We start from the raw sequence: 20,794 nt of genomic DNA on the forward strand, positions 1-20,794 counted from the left end.
CAGACCACATATTATCAGCATAAAGAGACCAAATAATTCCACATACAAGGGAGAACTACCGCTACACTGTGACCAGACCACATAGTGACCGAATACCACAACACTGTGACCAGACCAGATATTACCAGCATATAGCGACCAAATAATTCCACGCACAAGGGAGATATACTGCCACACCATGACTCGATTACATAATACTACCACATAGTGACCGAATAATACCACATACTGGACAAATACCGGCACACCATGACTGGACTACATATTGCCACCATTCAGTGACAGAATAATACCATATACTGTACCAGGGAGAAATACCCCTACACCATGACCAGAGAACATATTATCAGCAAATAGCGACCAAATAATACCACATACAGGGATAAATATTGCCACCCCATAACCGGACCACATATTACAACATGGTGACCAAATATTACAACATTGATCATTAATAAAAACCACAATACCAACAACACTGTTATTACCACCGGTTACATTATACACAGGAGCTCTGTATATAGTATACAGTATATAGTGTACAGGTAATACAGTGAATCCCCAATGACAATAAACACAGGAGCTCTATATATAGTGTACAGGTAACATAGTGATCACCTGTGACATTATACACAGGAACTCTGCATATAGTATAGAATATTCAAATTGCCTCTTCTGAAAAAAAGAGGACTTAAACTCTATAGCGCCACCTGTTGGAAGTAGCGATCCTACAAGTCACAATCAACCCTTTAACAAGTTGTGCAATATGACTTAGGATAAAAGCCAAATCAGTATCTCAATTCGCAGACACGGTGTTTCGGGCTGTTGGCCCTCGTCAGTGCGAAGCATGAGAACTGATTTGGCTAGGTGAGAGGCTCTGGACTGGGGTCTAAGGGGTAACGTTTCTCCTTATGGAGAGTGACATACCAGATGGCTTGTCAAGGTAAGGAGGCTTATTCGCCATGCAATGCTCCTCTGGGAAATTAAATATTCAAATGGCCTCTTCTGAGAAAAAGAAGTGTACAGGTAACACACTGACTTACCAGATGTCTCTATTTGAAGTCCTCTATCTTCTTCATCTAGCGCAGCATGCCACTTATTCCAGCCAGGACTTGTCTCTTCAGAAAAAAACAGTTATCAATAACTGGTGGTGATAGCCCCTAGGTCCCTGGTCCCGGCCCCATATCCCCTGTGCTGGCCCTAGGTCCCTTGTGCTGGCCCTAATGTCCTTGGCTCCTGGCATCAGTTCCCTTGTGCTGGTCCCATGTCCCTGGTCCTGGCCCCATGTCCCATGTTCCTGGTCCCATGTCCCTGGTCTTGATCCTGCATCATGCCGCATCCACATAAGAAAAAAAAAAGATTTTTCTTACCTGCCTGCGCTTCCGGCACGGCGTGGCGCCCTCTCCCTTCAAATCCGGAGCAGTCGTGTTAAAATGGCTACCAACCTATAAGAGACAGGCAGATGTTGTCAGTGCGAGGTCACCTTCATGCGCTACCTGCACGGGCGCACTCGCATCAGCCGCTGGCCTTTGATAGGTCGGCAACCATGGTAGCTATTGTGGAACAGACTTTATGCACCGCAATACATTCAGTTGAAACCAGCGGGCTCCCTCTACGTCCTGTTCGAAGGCCCGCTGAGAACTCGGGCCCACCAAAGAATCGTCTGGTGTCCCGGGGCTCAAGTCTGGCCCTGCCTGCAGCCTATTAGCGACCACTTCACTGTTCTCTCATTTGGACATAGCTGACATCAAGTAGGAATAAAAAGCTGCGGATGCTCCCTCACTTCCTCTGGATGTTTGATTTATCTGAAGGAGAGGAAAGTTAAGCAGCTGCTGATTGACTGCAAGGATCGTATAATGTCACGCAAGCCAGTGTCAACACCGTTGAAATGATGCCAGCAGTGGAGGTGACTATAGGTGCTATTATTTTATTTGTGTGAAACAACGTGATTGAAAATGCGTTGTCTAAGTAGTGGACAACCCCTTTAACTATTGCCTTTTTCCTAGGTTTCCAACATCGCTGTTTCTTTTCTGGATCACATGAGAACTCCTCTCCTTTGACAGTTCACACAGGTACCTTTTGTATGCGTTTGTGGTATTTCCTCTAATGCAACTCTATGGAGTCTCAGATCGATGGTCCACAGATCTACATTGTGAAAGTGACTTCTGATCCACCCATAAACCCCTATGTGATCCGGCGAGTGTAGTGTAAGCGTCCCTGCACGCTTCCCATCCTCCCATCTCCCTGCACGGACGCTGACTCACTGCCGTGGCCCCGGTCCTGCACTTCCTACTCCTCCTGGGGCTGCCTGGGGTTAGTGCACGGCTTGCAGATCCACTGGCACTTAGGACGCGAGCGCTCCCGGTCTTAAAAAAACAGCTCTTGCCATCTTAAAATGTCCTCAGTCAATGGCTGGGAGACACTTTTTAACCCCTTTACCCCCAAGGGTGGTTTGCACATTAATGACCGGGCCAATTTTTACAATTCCGACCACTGTCCCTTTATGAGGTTATAACTCTGGAATACTTCAACGGATCCCGGTGACACTGTTTTCTCGTGACATATTGTACTTCATGATAGTGGTAAATTTCTTTGATATTAACTGCGTTTTACCTTTTCCCAGTCCCATTTCCCTTACCTCCCTCCCTCTCCTTACCCTTATTCCCTTGAGAGCTGATTATATGACTATCTTTGCATGTTAATACTAAATTTCAAAAGATACAATAAAAATTATTTGAAAAGATATTAACTGCGTTTATTTGTGAAAAAAAATGGAAATTTGGCGAAAATTTTGAAAATTTCGCAATTTTCCAACTTTTAATTTTTATGCCCTTAAATCACAGAGATATGTCACACAAAATACTTAATAAGTAACATTTCCCACATGCCTACTTTACATCAGCACAATTTTGGAACCAACATTTTTTTTTATGTTAGGGAGTTATAAGGATTAAAAGTTCACCAGCAATTTCTCATTTTTACAACACCATTGTTTTTAGGGACCACATCACATTTGAAGTCATTTTGAGGGGTCTATATGATAGAAAATAACCAAGTGTGACACCATTCTATAAACTGCACCTCTCAAGGTGCTCAAAACCACATTCAAGAACTTTATTAACCCTTCAGGTGTTTCACAGGAATTTTTGGAATGTTTAAAAAAAAAATGAACATTTAACTTCTTTTCACAAAAAATGTATTTCAGCTCCAATTTGTTTTATTTTACCAAGGATAACAGGAGAAATTGGACCCCAAAAGTTGTTGTACAATTTGTCCTGAGTACACTGATACCCCATATGTGGGGGTAAACCACTGTTTGGGCGCATGGCAGAGCTTGGAAGGGAAGGAGCGCCGTTTGACTTTTCAATGCAAAATTGACTGGAATTGAGATGGGACACCATGTTGCGTTTGGAGAGCCACTGTTGTGCCTAAACATTGAAACCCCCAATTCTAACTGAAACCCTAACCCAAACACACCCCTAACCCAAATCCCAACCACACCCCTAACCCCAACACAACCCTAATCCCAACCATAACCCTAACCACACCCCTAACCCTGACACACCCCTAACGCTAATCACAACCGTAAATGTAATCCAAACCCTAACCCTAGCCCCAACCCTAACCCAAGCCCTAACCCTAGCGCTAACCCTAACCCTAATGGGAAAATGGAAATAAATACTTTAAATTTTTTTTATTTTTCCCTAACTAAGGGGGTGATGAAGGGTGGTTTGATTTACTATTTATAGCGGGTTTTTAGTGGATTTTTATGATTGTCAGCCGTCACACACACTAAAAGACGCTTTTTATTGCAAAAAATATTTTTTGCATTACCACATTTTGAGAGCTATAATTTTTCCATATTTTGGTCCACAGAGTCATGTGAGGTCTTGTTTTTTGCGGGACGAGTTGACGTTTTTATTAGTAACATTTTCGGGCATGTGACATTTTTTGATCGCTTTTTATTCCGATTTTTGTGAGGCAGAATGACCAAAAACCAGCAATTCATGAATTTCTTTTTTTTTTTGGGGGGGGGGCGTTTATACCGTTCCACGTTTGGTAAAATGGATCAAGCAGTTTTATTCTTCAGGTCAGTACGATTACAGCGATACCTCATTTATATTTTTTTTATGTTTTGGCGCTTTTATACGATAAAAACGATTTTATAGAAAAAATATTTTTGCATCGCTTTATTCTGAGGACTATAACTTTTTAATTTTTTCACTGATGATGCTGTAATGCGGCTCGTTTTTTGCGGGACAAGATGACATTTTCAGCGGTACCATAGTTATTTATATCCGTCTTTTTGATTGCGTGTTATTCCACTTTTTGTTCGGCGGTATGATAATAAAGCGTTGTTTTTTTACTCTTTTTTTTAATTTTTTTTTACAGTGTTCACTGAAGGGGTTAACTAGTGGGACAGTTTTATAGGTACGGTCGTTACGGACGCGGCGATACTAAATATGTGTACTTTTATTGTTTTTTTTAATTTAGATAAAGAAATGTATTTATGGGAATTTTTTTTTTTTTTTTAACACTATAACATTGCCCCCGGGGGGGGGGGGGGGGCGCAATCATGTTATAGTGTAAGATCGCTGATCTGACACTTTGCAATGCACTATGTCAGATCAGCGATCTGACGTGCACTGCAGAGAGGCTTCCCGGCGCCTGCTCTGAGCAGGTGCTGGTAAGCCACCTCCCTGCAGGACCCGGATGCAGCCCCGTGGCCATTTTGGATCCGGGGCCTGCAGGGAAGAGATGCTCGGTACAACGCGAGCACATCGCGATGTACCGAGGGTCTCAGGGAAGCACGCAGGGAGCCCCCTCCCTGTGCGATGCTTCCCTATGCCCCCGAAACACTGCGATCATGTTTGATTGCAGTGTTTCGGGGGTTAATGAGCCAGGAGCGGTCCGTGACCACTCCTGTCACATAGTGCCGGATGTCAGCTGCGATAGTCAGCTGTCACCCGGCCGCGCTCCCCCCGTGAGTGTGGCCGATCGCTATAACGTACTATCCCGTCGGTGGGCATACATGCCCACCTGTTGTGAATTCTGCTTTTGGGTTCCCTCCAGTGGTGGTAGGTGGTAATGCAGTTGTCCCTGAGTTGCAGTCCTGGTCAGGTGTTTCTGCTGATTGCAGTTCTGACTGGGGTATTTAGGTGTGCAGGATCCATTAGTCCTTGCCAGTTGTCAATTGTTGTTGGGAGGTGTTGGACCTCTGCCTGGTTCCTCCTGCCTTTCTGCCAAATCAGCAAAGATAAGTGTCTGGTTTTTTTTCTGTGGCACACATGCTGTGTGCTTTATGATTCAGTGCTATTCTTTTGTGTTTTCTTGTCCAGCTTAGATTGTGTCAGTATTTTCTCAGTCTTGTTGGATTCTCTGGGGTTGCAGATATTCATTCCACGTCTTTAGTTAGATTGTGGAATTTTTTGTATTATCTGCTGTGGATATTTTTTGAAGGGTTTTAATACTGACCGCCTAGTATTCTGTCCTATCCTTTCCTATTTAGCTAGAGTGGCCTCTTTTGCTAAATCTTGTTTTCTGCCTGCGTGTGTCTTTTCTTCTCCTACTCACAGTCAATATTCGTGGGGGCTGCCTATCCTTTGGGGTTCTGCTCTGAGGCAAGGTAGTATTCCTATTTCCATCTATAGGGGTATTTAGTCCTCCGGCTGTGTCGAGGTGTCTAGGGTTTGTTAGGCACACCCCACGGCTACTTCTAGTTGCGGTGTTAGTTCAGGATCTGCGGTCAGTATAGTTTCCACCTACTCCAGAGAAAGTTTCATGCGGCTCCAAGGTCACCGGATCATAACAGTACAACTGGCAAGGACTAATGGATCCTGCACACCCAAATACCCCAGTCAGAACTGCAATCAGCAGAAACACCTGACCAGGACTGCAACTCAGGGACAACTGCATTACCACCTACCACCACCGGAGGGAACCCAAAAGCAGAATTCACAACACCCACCCCACCTTGACGGGATAGTACGTCACATGTCAGAAAGGGGTTAAAGCACCTCCACCTTTTGGGAGGTGCCTGAGCAACATGTGTACTCTACTAGTCTGCACACTTGCTAATTCTCAGGTCCCCTGTCTGTTAGTTCCTGCCAGGCCAGTACCAGCTAGTACCAGCAAGTACCTTCAAGTACCCCCTTGTTCTTGCTCGTTCCTGCCTGTCCCTGCTTGTGCCTTTCAGAATCTGCCTGCACTTGCCTTGCTTGCCTGTATACCAGCCATACCATACCGTGTCAGCCTGTATGCCAGCCATACCAGTCTGTATACCAGCTGCACCTGCCTACACCTGCCATGCAAGTCTGTATTCAAGCCATACCTTCCAGTACCTGCATTATTATCTACACCTGCCTAGTCTTCTAGTATTCCTGTCGTGTGTCACGCCGTTCTGTCTGTATCTGGTTTTCGGCGTGACACACGACAGGAATACTAGAAGACTAGGCAGGTGTAGATAAGCATGCAGGTACTGGCAGGTATGGCTTGAATACAGACTTGCATGGCAGGCGTAGGCAGGTGCAGCTTTAACCCTTTGCTCCTTTCCCCCTAATTGAGCTGGGATACTGTTGGCTGTTACCTGTATGGAGCCTTCTCAGTTCCCTGCTCTGCTGCGTAGCCGTACATAGGTGGTTAGGTCTTTGCTCTGCTGCATGGCCATCCGCATGTGCAGTCCCTGGTTGCCACTGTGGAAGCTGTCCGCGGGTTGTGAGGTCATTTGCAGCTGGTGCATGACTTTCCACGTGTGCCCTGAGCCTCAGTTCCTGCACTGATTGTGCTGTAATGGTTTCTGTTTGTGCTAAGGGTGTGCGCGGCCACACCTCCCCTGCTTTTATCAGGGTTAGTGTGTGTACTTGAAATGCTGTTCCCAGCCAATTGCTTAGGGGCAGCTCCTATATAAAGTTCCCCTGCCCTATAGGCGGGGCCTGAGCTACTCACAAAGCTCCTGAACTTTGCTATGTGTGTTTGTGTTCCTGAACCTCTCCGGTCTATGTTTTGGTACCAAAGTCCTTGCCTTGATTCCTGTTTTGTCCTGTTCTGGCGCCTGTCCTGGAGGTGGTATATTCAGGCCCGAATCCTTGATCCTGTACCTGACCCTGTCTGAACTGTGTCTGCTGTGATTATGTTCCTGGAATCCCTCTGCGTCTGGGGTCTTGCACCCAGTGACTGAGTCTCTTGTAACCGGTGTTTCTGCTGAGCAACTACTACTCTGTGCTCTGGCTACCATGCGGTGCTAGCTCCTGGCAAGCCCATCACTCCTGCGGATCTAGCACCATCCCGCTTGAGTTCCTTCCTAGGTCCGATGCCCGGAGCCTTACGACCGCAGTCTGGAACCTGATGACCGCTGTCTGGAGCTTGGAGCCTGATGACTGTGGTAGTGCCTGTAGTTCGTGTCGGATGTCCGGAACCGAATGACTCCTGTCTGATGTCTGCCGGTGACTCTGGGTCCAGATGTCCTGTCTGTACCCTTATGCCCTACCTGCGTCCTGATGACCTCGTGTTCCCTGATGTCCTTCCTGTGTCCGATGTCCTGATGTAACTGATGCCCTGGGCTGCCACGTCAGTGTCCCAGCTGATGCCCTGGGCTGCCACGTCAGTGTCCCAGCTGATGACCTGGGCTGCCACGCCAGTGTCCCAGATGTCTATCCGGTATTCCTGGTGCCCTGCCTATGTCCTGATGTCCTTCCTGTGACCAGATGTCCTGTCTGTACCCTGATGTCTTGCCTGCGTCCTGATGACCTCATGTACCCTAATGTCCTGCCAGTGTCCTGATGTCTCGCCTATGTGTGCCTTGGTGATCCGTTGGTGCCTTGGGGTCCACTGGGTGGTACCCTTCTGGGAGGTGTGGAATCGGGAGCCTGACCTCATTATGTTTTTTTTATGTACTATGTGACTTTACTTTAGTAAACTTTACTTTCTCTAAACCTGAAGTTGTGCGGTGTAATCAAGTCTTACGCTTCTCTTTCCTTGTCCACATGCTCAGCTGCCACAGAACCCCGGTCTCTGCCCTCCCCTAGTTCGGGTAGGCCCGGGTCCCCCTCTGCAGTATAAAGGGTCCGTATTTCGTCCCCGGGGGATGCGCGCCCCACGCCGTCGTGGTCGGTCGGAGTGGGGGCGTCTATGGGCTGGGCCGCATTAGCGGCTGCAGCAGACGTTGACATCATGCCTGCCTATACCAGCCAAGTCTACCCATTCCTGGCCGTTCCAACTACCTGCTCTTTTGGGGGTCAGCTGCCATGTATCCGAGGTCTGCCCTGGAGTAGCAGGGGCTCTAGGGAAGAGTCAGATGTTCGCCTAGTCATGCCCCTCGGTCCACGACACATTGGGTTCCACCACTATTCCCCTTGAGAATGAGGTCACGAGATCCAGAAGTGGACTGTAGTGGTGCTGGTAACCAGGAAAGACAGCAATATAGGTATTTAATGCACCTACACTACATTACAGACATATTTAGAAGAGATAAATATTTTCACATTATCCGACTCTCCTATTCCTATATAGACTGGAATTTATATAATGAACTATGTCATACTATTAACAATATACAAATCGTAATAGGAATATTTGGTACATATCTAGGCCTAAAGTCTGGAAAAGGTTAAATTAAATGGTAAGCTCAGCCAAAAACTGAGTATTACTTCCTCTGTCTACAGGCAGAAAAATATACGGTACATTTCATTTCCTGAACGGCAAGAATACTTGAAATTTTTTAACCATAAAAGTCCCGACAGTTCCAACAAGTGTAGACTTTGCCAACATTTGTAATGCACATTTAATTTATCGTAATTCAGGGATACAAATCCAACTTTATATACAGTATATAATGTATTTCAAAGATCAAGATAAATCACTATTCGCAGCAAATAACAATATTTTAACAGTTGGATTTTACATACCAAGAAGGCGACAGTTTAAGCCAAGTTTTCCTTATCGGAGATTTCATGGGAGGAGTGGAGGAAAAAAATGTCCACAGAAGCCTGTGTTACTGGAAGCAGAAAAAACAATGCTGAAAGTTACGGTATATTCTTTAGTGAGCAAAGGTGTACCACCAGGCTGGCGGAGGCACTGATTGTGATCTCTGGATTCTCCTTTGTTCTATCCAACGTGATGAATACAATGCTACATTTGCAAGCACAGACAGAAAAAAATGAGATCCAGATGAAAACTGTTCCAACATCTGCAAATCCCCCTTGTGCTTCGCATAAGGATTTTTGGCTTTCTGAATGGAAAATAATAATATTACTGTAAGGGTGCCACTAAAAGTCTAACAACACAACATGAGCTTAGAAATAGAGTTAGGGTCCATCCAATGAGATCGCCTTGTTGCTGGTGGATGGATTATACGTTAATTCATTTATCTTTATTTATATGCAAGTAAATATACTCTTCACTGTACATCTATAGACCTGTTCCTTAATAGCCGGGACAGCGCTCATAAAGCGTTTTCTATGATCACAGCAAGAATTGTGAATCACATTTATTAAAGTTCCCTCATTTGAAAGTTTTCCCCTATAATAGAATAGGAGAGAACTTACTGAGCAGTTGAACCCCTAGCGATCCTAATTGGTATAATTTGGGGCATAAAAAATCTGCTTATGTTGTTTGGCACTATATGTGTCAAGGTATCAAAGGAGGATATTATATAGGTGATGTTTAGGTTTATATAAGCACTGAATGACACCCAGCCACAGTCTAGCACACTGGGCAATTTAGTATGCCATATGTATCTGGCATTGTAAGGTAGCACTACAGTAAAAAAATGCTAAATTTGTCATATACAAGTTTCCACCATAACATTAAAACCATCTGCTTAATATTTTGTTGGCTCCCTCATGCCTTTGAACCCGCTTGATCTTTTAAAGGGAATCTGTCAGTAGGCAACCTTCCTAAGCCAACTATATGGGCATGTAGGTCATAAGAAGCTGAATAATGTGATACCTCGATATCTGTGATGCGATGTCTTAGGCTAGGGTCACATTGCGTTAGGGCAATCCGTTAAGCGCATAGCGCTAGCGGGTTGCGCTAACGCAATGCTTCCCTAGGGTCCGCGTTCGGTGTCCCCGCTAGCGCAGATCCCCGATCTGCACTAGCGAGGAACGGACCTCGGGCGCGCCGCGGACGCTGCAAGCAGCGTCCGAGGTCCGTCACTCAAATGACGCGACATCGCTAGCGCCCGCCCAATGTGGGCGGGCGCTAGCGACGCGCTCACCATTACAGGCTATGGCGGCGTTAACGGACTACGTTAACACCGCGTTATGCCGCGGTGTAACGTAGTCCGTTAAACGCGGTCACATAACGCAATGTGACCCTAGCCTTATTCCAGAGAAATCCATTTATTTTAGTATGTAAATGAGGGATTCAGGGCTATGGGCCGGACACTGATCTGCATGAGAATCTGCCTCCAGAGATTATTTTAACCTGGCGATTATCTGTTTTCTGTTTCATTTATGCTCACCCTTTTCCAAGATCCATAACATTAAATATTTATTACTATTTTTCTGTCAATATGAAGGTTTTTCTTTTGTGGAATGAGTTGTACTTCTGAATTGCACCATTCATTCTACCACATAGTGCACTGGAAAATGGGAAAAAAACCAACATGTTCACTAAATGGTAAAACTGACCTGGCAGCATGATTCCACAGATCAGTAAGAGCATGTGGGTACAAAATATGTAAGTGGTGAAAATAAATTCGGAAATTTGTATATGGGAATATGGGGCTGTGCGAAGGCTTATTGTTTTGTGCTGACGTTTTACTATGTGGTAGATACATTTTTTGATTACCTCTTATTGCACTATATTGCAATGTTGCAGCTGACAAAAAAATGTAATTATGGCATTTTGATTTTTTGATATTCTTTTCTCGTTATGCAATTACCAATCAAATTAATCCATTTTATATTTTGATAGCTTGAACTTTTACAAACGCACTGATACGAAATATGTGTATTTTTTATTGTTTTATTTTTAATGGAGCAAAAGAGGGGTGATTTTTTTAAAAACCTTTTTTTTTACACTTTTTAGGGCTCTTTCTCACTTGCGAGAAATACGTCCGAGTCTCGCAGGTTTAAACCCTGCTCTGGCACTCTAGAGCGGAGCGTGCAGCTCCATGTATTGCTGTGCGGCCGCGCGCTGCGTTCTGGAGTGCCGGCGCCAGAGCAGGGTTTTAACCTGCGAGACTCGGACGTAGTTCTCGCAAGTGAGAAGGAGCCCTTACTGTTGTTAGTCCCATTAGGGACCAAGCATTAACATTGCTCTGTACAGTGAAAATCACAATCTCCTATGAACACTATTCACAAGCTAACTTTCACAGGAGGGTGTAATGACAGGCCCAGGGGTCATCAGGAGGCCCCCCGGCTGTCATAACAACAAATCAGGGTCCCACGATCACGTCACGGGCTTGCTGATGGGAGTGTGGAACGATGCGCCTCCCTGTCGACGAGTATTAAATGCCGCTGTCAAAGATTGACAGCTCCGCTACACTGTTAAAGGCACATGATGGCTGATTGAATCAGTCATCATTTGCCGGGTAAGATGTGGGCTTGGCATGAGAGCCCACATCAAAGGCAGGGACACAACATATCATGAAAGGGTTAAGTAAAATGGGGAGTTACCAGTGTGATGTGTAATGGTTACCAGCGTTACAGTGTGATGTGTAATGGTTACCAGTGTGATGTGTAATGGTTACCAGCGTTACAGTGTGATGTGTAATGGTTACCAGTGTGATGTGTAATGGTTACAAGCGTTAGTGTGATGTGTAATGGTTACCAGTGTGATGTGTAATGGTTACCAGTGTGATGTGTAATGGTTACCAGTGTGATGTGTAATGGTTACAAGCGTTAGTGTGATGTGTAATGGTTACCAGTGTGATGTGTAATGGTTACCAGTGTGATGTGTAACGACTACCAGTGTGATGTGTAATGGTTACCAGTGTGATGTGTAACGACTACCAGTGTGATGTGTAATGGTTACCAGTGTGATGTGCAACGACTACCAGTGTGATGTGTAATGGTTACCAGTTTGATGTGTAATGACTACCAGTGTGATGTGTAATGGTTACCAGTGTGATGTGTAACGACTACCAGTGTGATGTGTAATGGTTACCAGTGTGATGTGCAACGACTACCAGTGTGATGTGTAATGGTTATGTGTTACCAGTGTGACGATTCTCTGGCCCAGATGTCACCTCTCTGCTGTTCAGAATCCCGGAGTGTCTATCAGCCATATCCTCCTTCTTCACCTCTCGCTTCCTAAAACTCAATGTAGACAAAACCGAACTCATCATCTTTCCCCCATCTTGCGTATCCCCCCTACCTGATCTATCTATTATGGTAAACAGCATCACGCTCTCTCCCGCACCTGAAATCCGCTACCTCATGGTATCTCTCGACTCTGTCCTTCAAACCGCACGTCCAAACTCTTGCCACTTCCTGTCGCCTCCAACTCAAAAATATTGCCAGAATCCGTCCGTTCCTCAGCCCACAATCTACTAAAACTCTTGTGCATGCCCTCATCATCTCCCCCTCGATTACTGCAACACCCTCCTCTGTGGCCTCCCCGTTAACTCTCTTGCACCTCTCCAGTCTGTCCTCACCTCTGCTGTCCGGCTAATCCACCTCTCTCCTCGCTACTCCCCTGTTTCTCCCCTCTGCAAATCCCTCCACTGGCTCCCAATTCCCCAACGAATCCAGTTCAAACTACTAACACTAATCTGCAAAGCCATCCACAACCTGTCCCCTCCCTATATCTCTGAACTAATCTCTCACTATCTTCCCTTACGTAATTATATAATCTTCGATCCTCCCAAGACCTCCTTCTCTCCTCCACACTTATTCGTTCCTCACACAACCGCCTCCAAGATTTCTCCCGAATATCCCCCATCCTCTGGAATTCCACGCCTCAACACGTCCGATTATCCACCACCCTCGGATCCTTCAGACAGAACCTGAAAACCCATCTCTTCAGGAAACCCTACAGCCTGCAATAACCATTCTGCCGCCTCACCAACCACCCGATCTGCCGCCCCACCAACCACCCGAGCTGCCGCCTCACCAACCATCCGAGCTGCCGCATCACCAACCACCTGAGCTGCCGCCTCACCACAGCCAGAGCTGCCGCCTCACCACAGCCAGAGCTGCCGCCTCACCACAGCCAGAGCAGCCGCCTCACCACTGCTAGAGCTGCCGAACCCCCGACCTTCTGTCTCTTCCCCATTATCCTGTAGAATGTAAGTCCGCAAGGACAGGGTCCTTCTCCCCTCTTTACCAGTCTGTCATTGTAAATTTGTTTACTGTAAATGATATCTATAACCCTCTATGTAACCCTTTTCTCATGTACAGCACCATGGAATTAATGGTGCTATATAAATGAATAATAATAATGATGTGTAACAATTACGAGTGTGATGTGTAATGGTTACCAGTGTGATGTGTAACGGTTACCAGTGTGATGTGTAATGGTTACCAGTGTGATGTGTAATGGTTACCAGTGTGATGTGTAATGGTTACCAGTGTTACCAATGTGAGACATGTAATGGCCGCTCTCCTGATCTCACTGCATAGCTGTGTGTGATTATACTTGACACATCTGCAGGTTCCTCTCAGCTTTCATCTTACAGGGGGCCAGTGTTCAAGGCTTCAATTATATTCACAACTTTACAATTGAATGCTGGGATCTGGCATGGTGGCCTGACGGCGCCCCATTGCTGACTGTGCTGGGGCAAATGTCCCACCTGTCCACCCTAGATATACCCCTGGTACCAGGTGTCATAAGTGAATAGGAGCTGTGCGGCAATTCTTTTCAGCAGTCACTAACAAGTGTACAGAGCTGTGCTGTTCCACTTCATCCACTGCTTATAACTAACAGCGCTGAAAACAGCTGATGGGTAGTAAATTAGTACAGATTAGTGCATGCTGTGATTTTTTCCCATGAGGGTCTGAGTTGTGTGTGGACAGTTATCCATGTCCACTAGCACTAAAGGCTAAAACTTGTCCATGGTGCACACAGAGCAGCACAAGGACTGAAAATATGCTTGCCTGGAGATTTAACCCCTTCACGCCTAAGCCTGTTTTCAACTTCCTGACCAGCACAATTTTTACAATTCTGACCACTGTCACTTTATGCGGTAATAACTCTGGAGCTCTTCAACATATCCTACTGATTCCGAGACTGTTTTCTCATGATATGTTGTACTTCATGATAGTGGTAAAATTTCGATACCACTTGTTAAATATACTTATTTTGTATATTTATTTATTCAGAACTCTGAAAATGTCACAATGTTTCTTATAAAAAATGTAGTGGTTTATTCGATTGTCCACCAAAAAGCATCAATGCAGCAAAAGATAAAATAGATGAAATAGTTGCGAAGAGAATGTCCATTTGTCCATATTGAAGTTTGTTCCCCATCTTTCCTGGGATCTTGAATGGCAGATTGTGTCTGTCTCTGTCAAAAGCATGGCTGAATAAAGAAGCACATAGTTAATTCACATATCAGCTGTACAACCTGGGGTCCATTTGTATAAAGTGTGGGTCACCTGGTTATATATATGTCCCATATAGCATGTGTTTGCTATATATGGTGTTACCATCTACCCTAAGCTAAGTACAGGAATAACACATGTAAGGTCAGCTAAACCTTCCACAGGGCAATATACTCAATACAGAATGAATAACCATTAATATTTAACACACTTGCATTATTTGTGAAAATATCAAAAATTTGGCGAAAATTTGTCAATTTTCAAACTTTCAATGTTTATGCCCTTAAATCAGAGAGATACAGTATGTCACATACAAAAATTAATAAATTACATTTCCCACATGTCTACTTTACATCAGCACAATTTTTGAAACACATTTTTTCTTAGAAAATTAAAAGGGATAAAAGTTAACCAGCGATTTCTCATTTTCCAACAAAATATACAAAACCAGTTTTTTAGAGACCAGATCAGATTTGAAGTGACTTTGAGGGGCCTATATGACAGAAAATACCCCAAATTTACCCCATTCTAAAAACTGCCTCAAGGTGCTCAAAAGCACATTCAAGAAGTTTATTAACCCTTTAGGTGCTCCAATTAATGGAATATCGCAGGAAAAAATTAAGATTTAGCTTTTTTTTTCACAAAAAATTTACTTTGACTCCAATTTTTTTTGTTTTTGCAAGGGTAACAGGGAAAAATAAACCCCAAAATTTGTTGCACAAATTTCTCCTGAGTACACCGATACCCAATATGCGGAGGGAAAACTATTGTTTTGGCGTATAGCAGGGCTGAGAAGGGAAGAAGCGCTATTTGGCTTTTTGATTGTAAAATTTGCGGGAATAATTAGCAGACACCATGTTGCGTTTGGAGAGCCCCTGATGTGCCTAAACCAGTATTCCCCAAACTCCAGGCCTGACGGACCACAAAAGGTCATGTTTTCAGGATTTCCATAGTGCTGCACAAGTGGGAGAACTCCTGATACTTCCATCACCTGTGCAATACTAAGGAAATCCTGAAAACATGACCTATTGGGGTCCGGGAGGACTGGAGTTTGGGAAACACTGGCCTAAACAGGGGAAACCGCTCACAAGTCACACCATTATGGAAACTAGACCCCTCAGGCAAATAATATAGATGTGTTGTGAGCACATTGAACCCCCAGGTGCTTCACAGAAGTTTATAATGTTGAGCCGTGAAAATTTAAAAAAATAAAAATAATCACATTTTTCACACAAAAATGTTTTATCCCCAAATTTAGCATTTTCACAAGGGCACAGGAGGAATTGCACATTACAATTTGTTGTCCAATTTCTCCTGTGTACACCGATACCCCATATGTGGGGGAAAACTACTGTTTAGGTGCACGCCAGGGTTCAGAAGGGAAGGAGCACCATTTGATTTTTTAACATAAAATTTGCTGTACTAATTATCGGATGCCATTATGTGCCCCTGATTTGCCTAAACAGTGGAAACTGTTCACAAGTGACCCCATTTTGGAGAGTAGACCCCTCGGGAAACTTATCTAGATGTGTGGTGAACATCATGGACCCTGAGGTGCTTCACAGAAGTTTATAAAGTTGAGCCGTGAAAATAAAAAAAATCTAATTTTTTTTAAAAAAATGTTATTAGCCCCAAATTTTACATTTTCACAAGTGTAACAGGAGAAATTGCAAGACACAATTTGTTTTTCAATTTCTCCTGAGTATGCCGATACCCCATATGTGGGTGAAAACTTCCAATACCCAAAATGTGGAGGAAAATTACTGTTTGAGCACACAACAGGGCTCTGAATAGAAGGATTGCTAATTGACTTTTTGAATGCAAAATTTGCTGGAATCATTAATGGATGCCATTTCGAGTTTGGAGAGTCTGTGATGTGCCTAAAGAGTGGAAACCCCCGAAAAGTGACCCCATTTTAGAAAATAGACACCTCAAGGAACTTACCGCATATACTCGAGTATAAGCCAAGAATTTCAGCCCATTTTTTTATGCTGAAATTGCCCCTCTCGGGTTATACTTGAGCAATTCTCAGGGGTCGGCAGGGGAGGGGGAGCGGCAGCTGTGTAATAATATTCACCTGCTCCTGGTGCGGTCCCTACACGTTCCTGGTTCCCAGGCGCTGACAGCTTCTTCCTGTAGTGAGCGGTCACATGGTACCGCTCATTACAGTAATGAATATGGACCCGACTCCCATAGGGGTGAAGCCGAATATTCATTACTGTGATGAGCGGTACCATGTGACCGCTCACTACAGGAAGAAGCTGTCAGCGCCTGGGAACCGACGTGCAGGGACCGAGCCAGGAGCAGGTGAGTATAACGCAGTGCGCGATATTCACCTGTTCCCCGTTCCACCTTCGGTGCCGCTCTGTCTTCCGCATCCTCTGCAGTGACGCTCAGGTCAGAGGGCGTGATGATGCGATTAGTGCGCGCCGCCCTCTGCCTGAACAGAGGACGCGGAAGACACAGTGGCGCCCATCGGTGGAACGGGGAGCAGGTGAATATAGCAAGTGCCGGGGGCCTGAGAGGTGAGTATGTCATTTTTTTTATGTCTGTATGGAGCATCTTATGGGGCCATGTGCAGCATTATATGGGGCAAATATCTGTATGGAGCATCTTATGGGGCCATGTGCAGCATTATATGGGGCAAATATCTTTATGTAGCATCTTATGGTGCCATGTGCAGCATTATATGGGGCAAATATCTCTATGGAGCATCTTATGGGGCCATAATCAAAATTTGTGAAGCACTATATGGGGCAAATGTGTCTATGGAGCATCTTATGGGGCCATAATCAGCATTTGTGGAGCATTATATAGGGGCAAATGTGTCTATGGAGCATCTTATGGGGCCATAATCAGCATTTGTGCAGCATTATATGGGGCAAATGTGTCTACGGAGCATCTTATGGGGCCATAATCAGCATTTGTGCAGCATTATATGGGGCAAATGTCTGTATGGAGCATCTTATGGGGCCATAATCAACATTTGTGCAGCACTGTATGGGGCGTATTTTGTATGGAGCATCTTATGGGGCCCATCGTAAACTGTATGGAGCATTATATGGGGCTCCTGATTCAATATGGATATTCAAAAACACTTAAACTACTGATGTCTCAATTAATTTTACTTTTATTGATATCTATTTTTAGTTTTGAAATTTACCAGTAGCTGCTGCATTTTCCACCCTAGGCTTATACTCGAGTCATTAAGTTTTCCCAGTTTTTTGTGGCAAAATTAGGGGGGGTCGGCTTATACTCGGGTCGGCTTATACTCGAGTATATACGGTATCTAGAGTACCATGAAACCACAGGTGCTTCACAGAAGTTTATAAAGTTCAGCCGTGAAAATGGAAAAAATCTAATTTATTTTTACACAAAAATGTTTTTTAACCTACATTTTTTATTTTCACAAGGGTAACAGAAAAAATGGACCCCAAAATTTGTAGTGCAATTTCTATTGAGTAAGCAAATATGGTATGGGGGCGCAAAATTTTCTCAATTTCTTTTGTGGGGCAAGGAGCTATAGCGCTTTTCCAGAGCCTTTGCACTACCAGTAAAGTGGAAGCCCCCTATATTTCTGTTAACAGATGATGGAGCTGAGTGGTGACTTGCTTTTTTTGTGGATTGGTTTGAAGCTTTTGTTTGTAACATTTTACATAACATTTGGAATCACATTTATCTGGCACCATACACTGAGCTCTTACATCGGTGTGTACATCTAAATCTCTAAGTGACGAGATTCAGATGAGACCCCTGAGAAACCTATTCACTATAATGAGGCAGCAGAGATAATCTGGACTCCACATGGTCTCTGTTCAGTGTTGTACTTCTTTTTAACGGTACACAAAACTGTAGTCTATCGTGCTTTTGTGTCAGATGCTACAGTCGCTCTGCATCTGGCTGCAGGTCTCTGTGTTTGGCATAGCAGACGCCTTCTTAATCCTTCTGACTTTTGAACCCAGTGGCAACATCCATCCCGCTCTAATTGACACACCTGGACCTGGGTGTTTATAGACTCCCAATCTGCTTCAGAGACAGCGATATTCACATTTTTGCCTTGTGAAGGCTTGGAGCAATAGCAGTCGGCTTAGTTCCTCTCCTGTGCTATTGGAGGATGTTTGGTGTTACCTCTCTGAGTCTGCTCAAGATAAGCATCTTCCCCCTTGTTTGTCTCCCTTCGTCTCTTTAGTGTACAGTGTGGTCTGACCAGTGCTCAAGGTGTTCAATACACATCTAGATAAGTTCACAAAGGGGTCTAGTTTCCAAAATGGTGTCACTTGTTGGGGGTTTCCACTGTTTAGGCGCATCAGGGGATCTCCAAACGCGACATGGCATCCGCTAATTATTCTAAGCTCTGTCGTGCGCTCAAACAGTTGTTTTCCTCCCTATATTGGGTATCTGTGCACTCAGGAGAAATTGCACAACAAATTGTAAGGAGCAATATCTTTTGTTACCCCTTATGAAACTGCAAAATTTGGAGCTAAAAAAGTTTTCCCTGGGAAAAATGTGATTTTTTATTTTCATGGCTTAACGTTATAAACTTCTGTGAAGCACAGGACATGACATGGTGTCCACTAAGTATTCCAGCAAATTTTACACTCAAAAAGTGAAATGGCGCTCCTTCCCTTCCAAGCCCTGCCGTGCACCCAAACAGTAGATTTCCCCCACATATGGGGTATCGGCTTGCTCAGGATAAATTGCACAAATTGTATGGTCCATTTTCTACTGTTATCCTTGGGAAAGTAAAAAAAATAGGTCTAAAGAAAAATGTTTGTGAAAGAAAAGTAAACTGTTTATTTTTTTCTTCCACATTTTAAAAATTCATGTGAAGCACCTGAAGGCTTAATAAACTTCTTGAATGTGGTTGTGAGCACCACGATGGGTGCAGTGTTTAGAATGAAGGTGAAGCAGAAGTTCAGCGTGGGTGATGTCCATGAAAAATAACTTTTATTCCATTTTCATTAAAAGCACGAGTCCAAAATCAATCTTTATATCCAGAGACACAAAAACGGGTGATTCCTACCAGTGCAGGTTTGCGGAGCCCCGATGGGCGCAGGGTTGTCGCCATCTATCGCTAACTTGTATATGGCAGCCTGGGAGAGTTTGTTCTTGTTAACCCCTTCTCCCCCCATATTAGGTGGCTGGGGTGCTATCTGGATGACTTGCTCCTAATATGGGAGGGACCTGCGGACTTGATATCTGAACTTATCAAATATATGAATGATAATGAAATTAATTTGAAATTCACCTATACAATTGGTGGCAGAAACATTAATTTTTTAGATGTTACTATAGTCCTAAATTCAGATTCAATCATCACAATCTCCCCTTTCAGGAAAAGTACCGCCACTAACTCCATATTACACACCAAATCACGTCATCCAAGACATGTCATAAAAAACATACCTGTGGGGGAACTCTACAGGTTTAACCCCTTCAAGTCGCGGCCCTTTTTCGTTTTTGCGTTTTTCACTTCCCTCCTTCCCAGAGCCATAACTTTTTTTATTTTTCCGTCCATATGGCGATGTGAGGGCTTATTTTTTGCGGGACGAGTTGTACTTTTGAACGACACCATTGGTTTTACCATGTCTTTTACTAGAAAATGGAAAAAAAAATCCAAGTGCAGTGAAATTGCAAAAAAAGTGCAATCCCACACTTGTTTTTTGTTTGGCTTTTTTGCTAGGTTCACTAACTGCTAAAACTGACCTGCCACTGTGATTATCTAGGTTATTATGAGTTCATAGACACCTAACATGTCTAGGTTATTTTTTATCCAAGTGGTGAAAAAAAAATTCAAAACTTTGCTTAAAAAAAAAAAAAAGTGCCATTTTCCGATACCCGAAGCGTCTCCATTTTTCGTGATATGGGGTCGGGTGAGGGCTTATTTTTTGCGTGCCGAGCTGATGTTTTTAATAATATCACTTTTATGCAGATAAGTTCTTTTGATCGCCCGTTATTGCATTTTAATGCAATGTCGCGGCGACCAAAAAAAACCCGTAATTCTGGCGTTTCTAATTTTTTTTTCACTACGCTGTTTAGCGATCAGGTTAATGCTTTTTTTTTATTGATAGATCGGGAGATTCTGAACGCGGCGATACCAAATACGTGTAGGTTTGATTTTTTTTATTGTTTTATTTAGGATGGGGAGAAAGGGGGGTGTTTTAAACTTTTATATTTTTTTCATATTTTTAAAAACATTATTTATTTTACTTGTGCCATGCTTCAATAGCCTCCATGGGAGGCTAGAAGCTGGCACCACTCGATCGGCTCAGCTACATAGCAGCGATCATCAGATCGCTGCTATG

The 20,794-nt window shown here is 44.0% G+C and overlaps 1 protein-coding gene across 6 annotated transcripts in view; it reads right to left on the reverse strand.

Annotated features, from left to right (window-relative positions):
* Window positions 1-20,794, reverse strand: part of GLT8D2 (glycosyltransferase 8 domain containing 2) — a 63,521-nt gene that overhangs the window by 21,233 nt on the left and 21,494 nt on the right. The window contains exons 2-4 of one of the 6 annotated variants that reach the window (XM_077265651.1): window positions 8,904-8,992; window positions 1,371-1,445; window positions 1,044-1,118 (exon numbers count right to left, since the gene is read on the reverse strand). The exons of 1 other annotated variant lie outside the window; for it this stretch is intronic. The gene's annotated coding sequence lies outside the window, so the exon portion shown is untranslated. The remainder of the gene's footprint in view (window positions 1-1,043; window positions 1,119-1,370; window positions 1,446-8,903; window positions 8,993-20,794) is intronic. 4 more of the 6 variants (XM_077265653.1, XM_077265652.1, XM_077265654.1 and 1 more) reach the window with 4 other exon arrangements.

The sequence above is a fragment of the Ranitomeya variabilis genome, chromosome 5 (assembly GCF_051348905.1).
Source record: "Ranitomeya variabilis isolate aRanVar5 chromosome 5, aRanVar5.hap1, whole genome shotgun sequence".
Classification (NCBI taxonomy): domain Eukaryota; kingdom Metazoa; phylum Chordata; class Amphibia; order Anura; family Dendrobatidae; genus Ranitomeya; species Ranitomeya variabilis.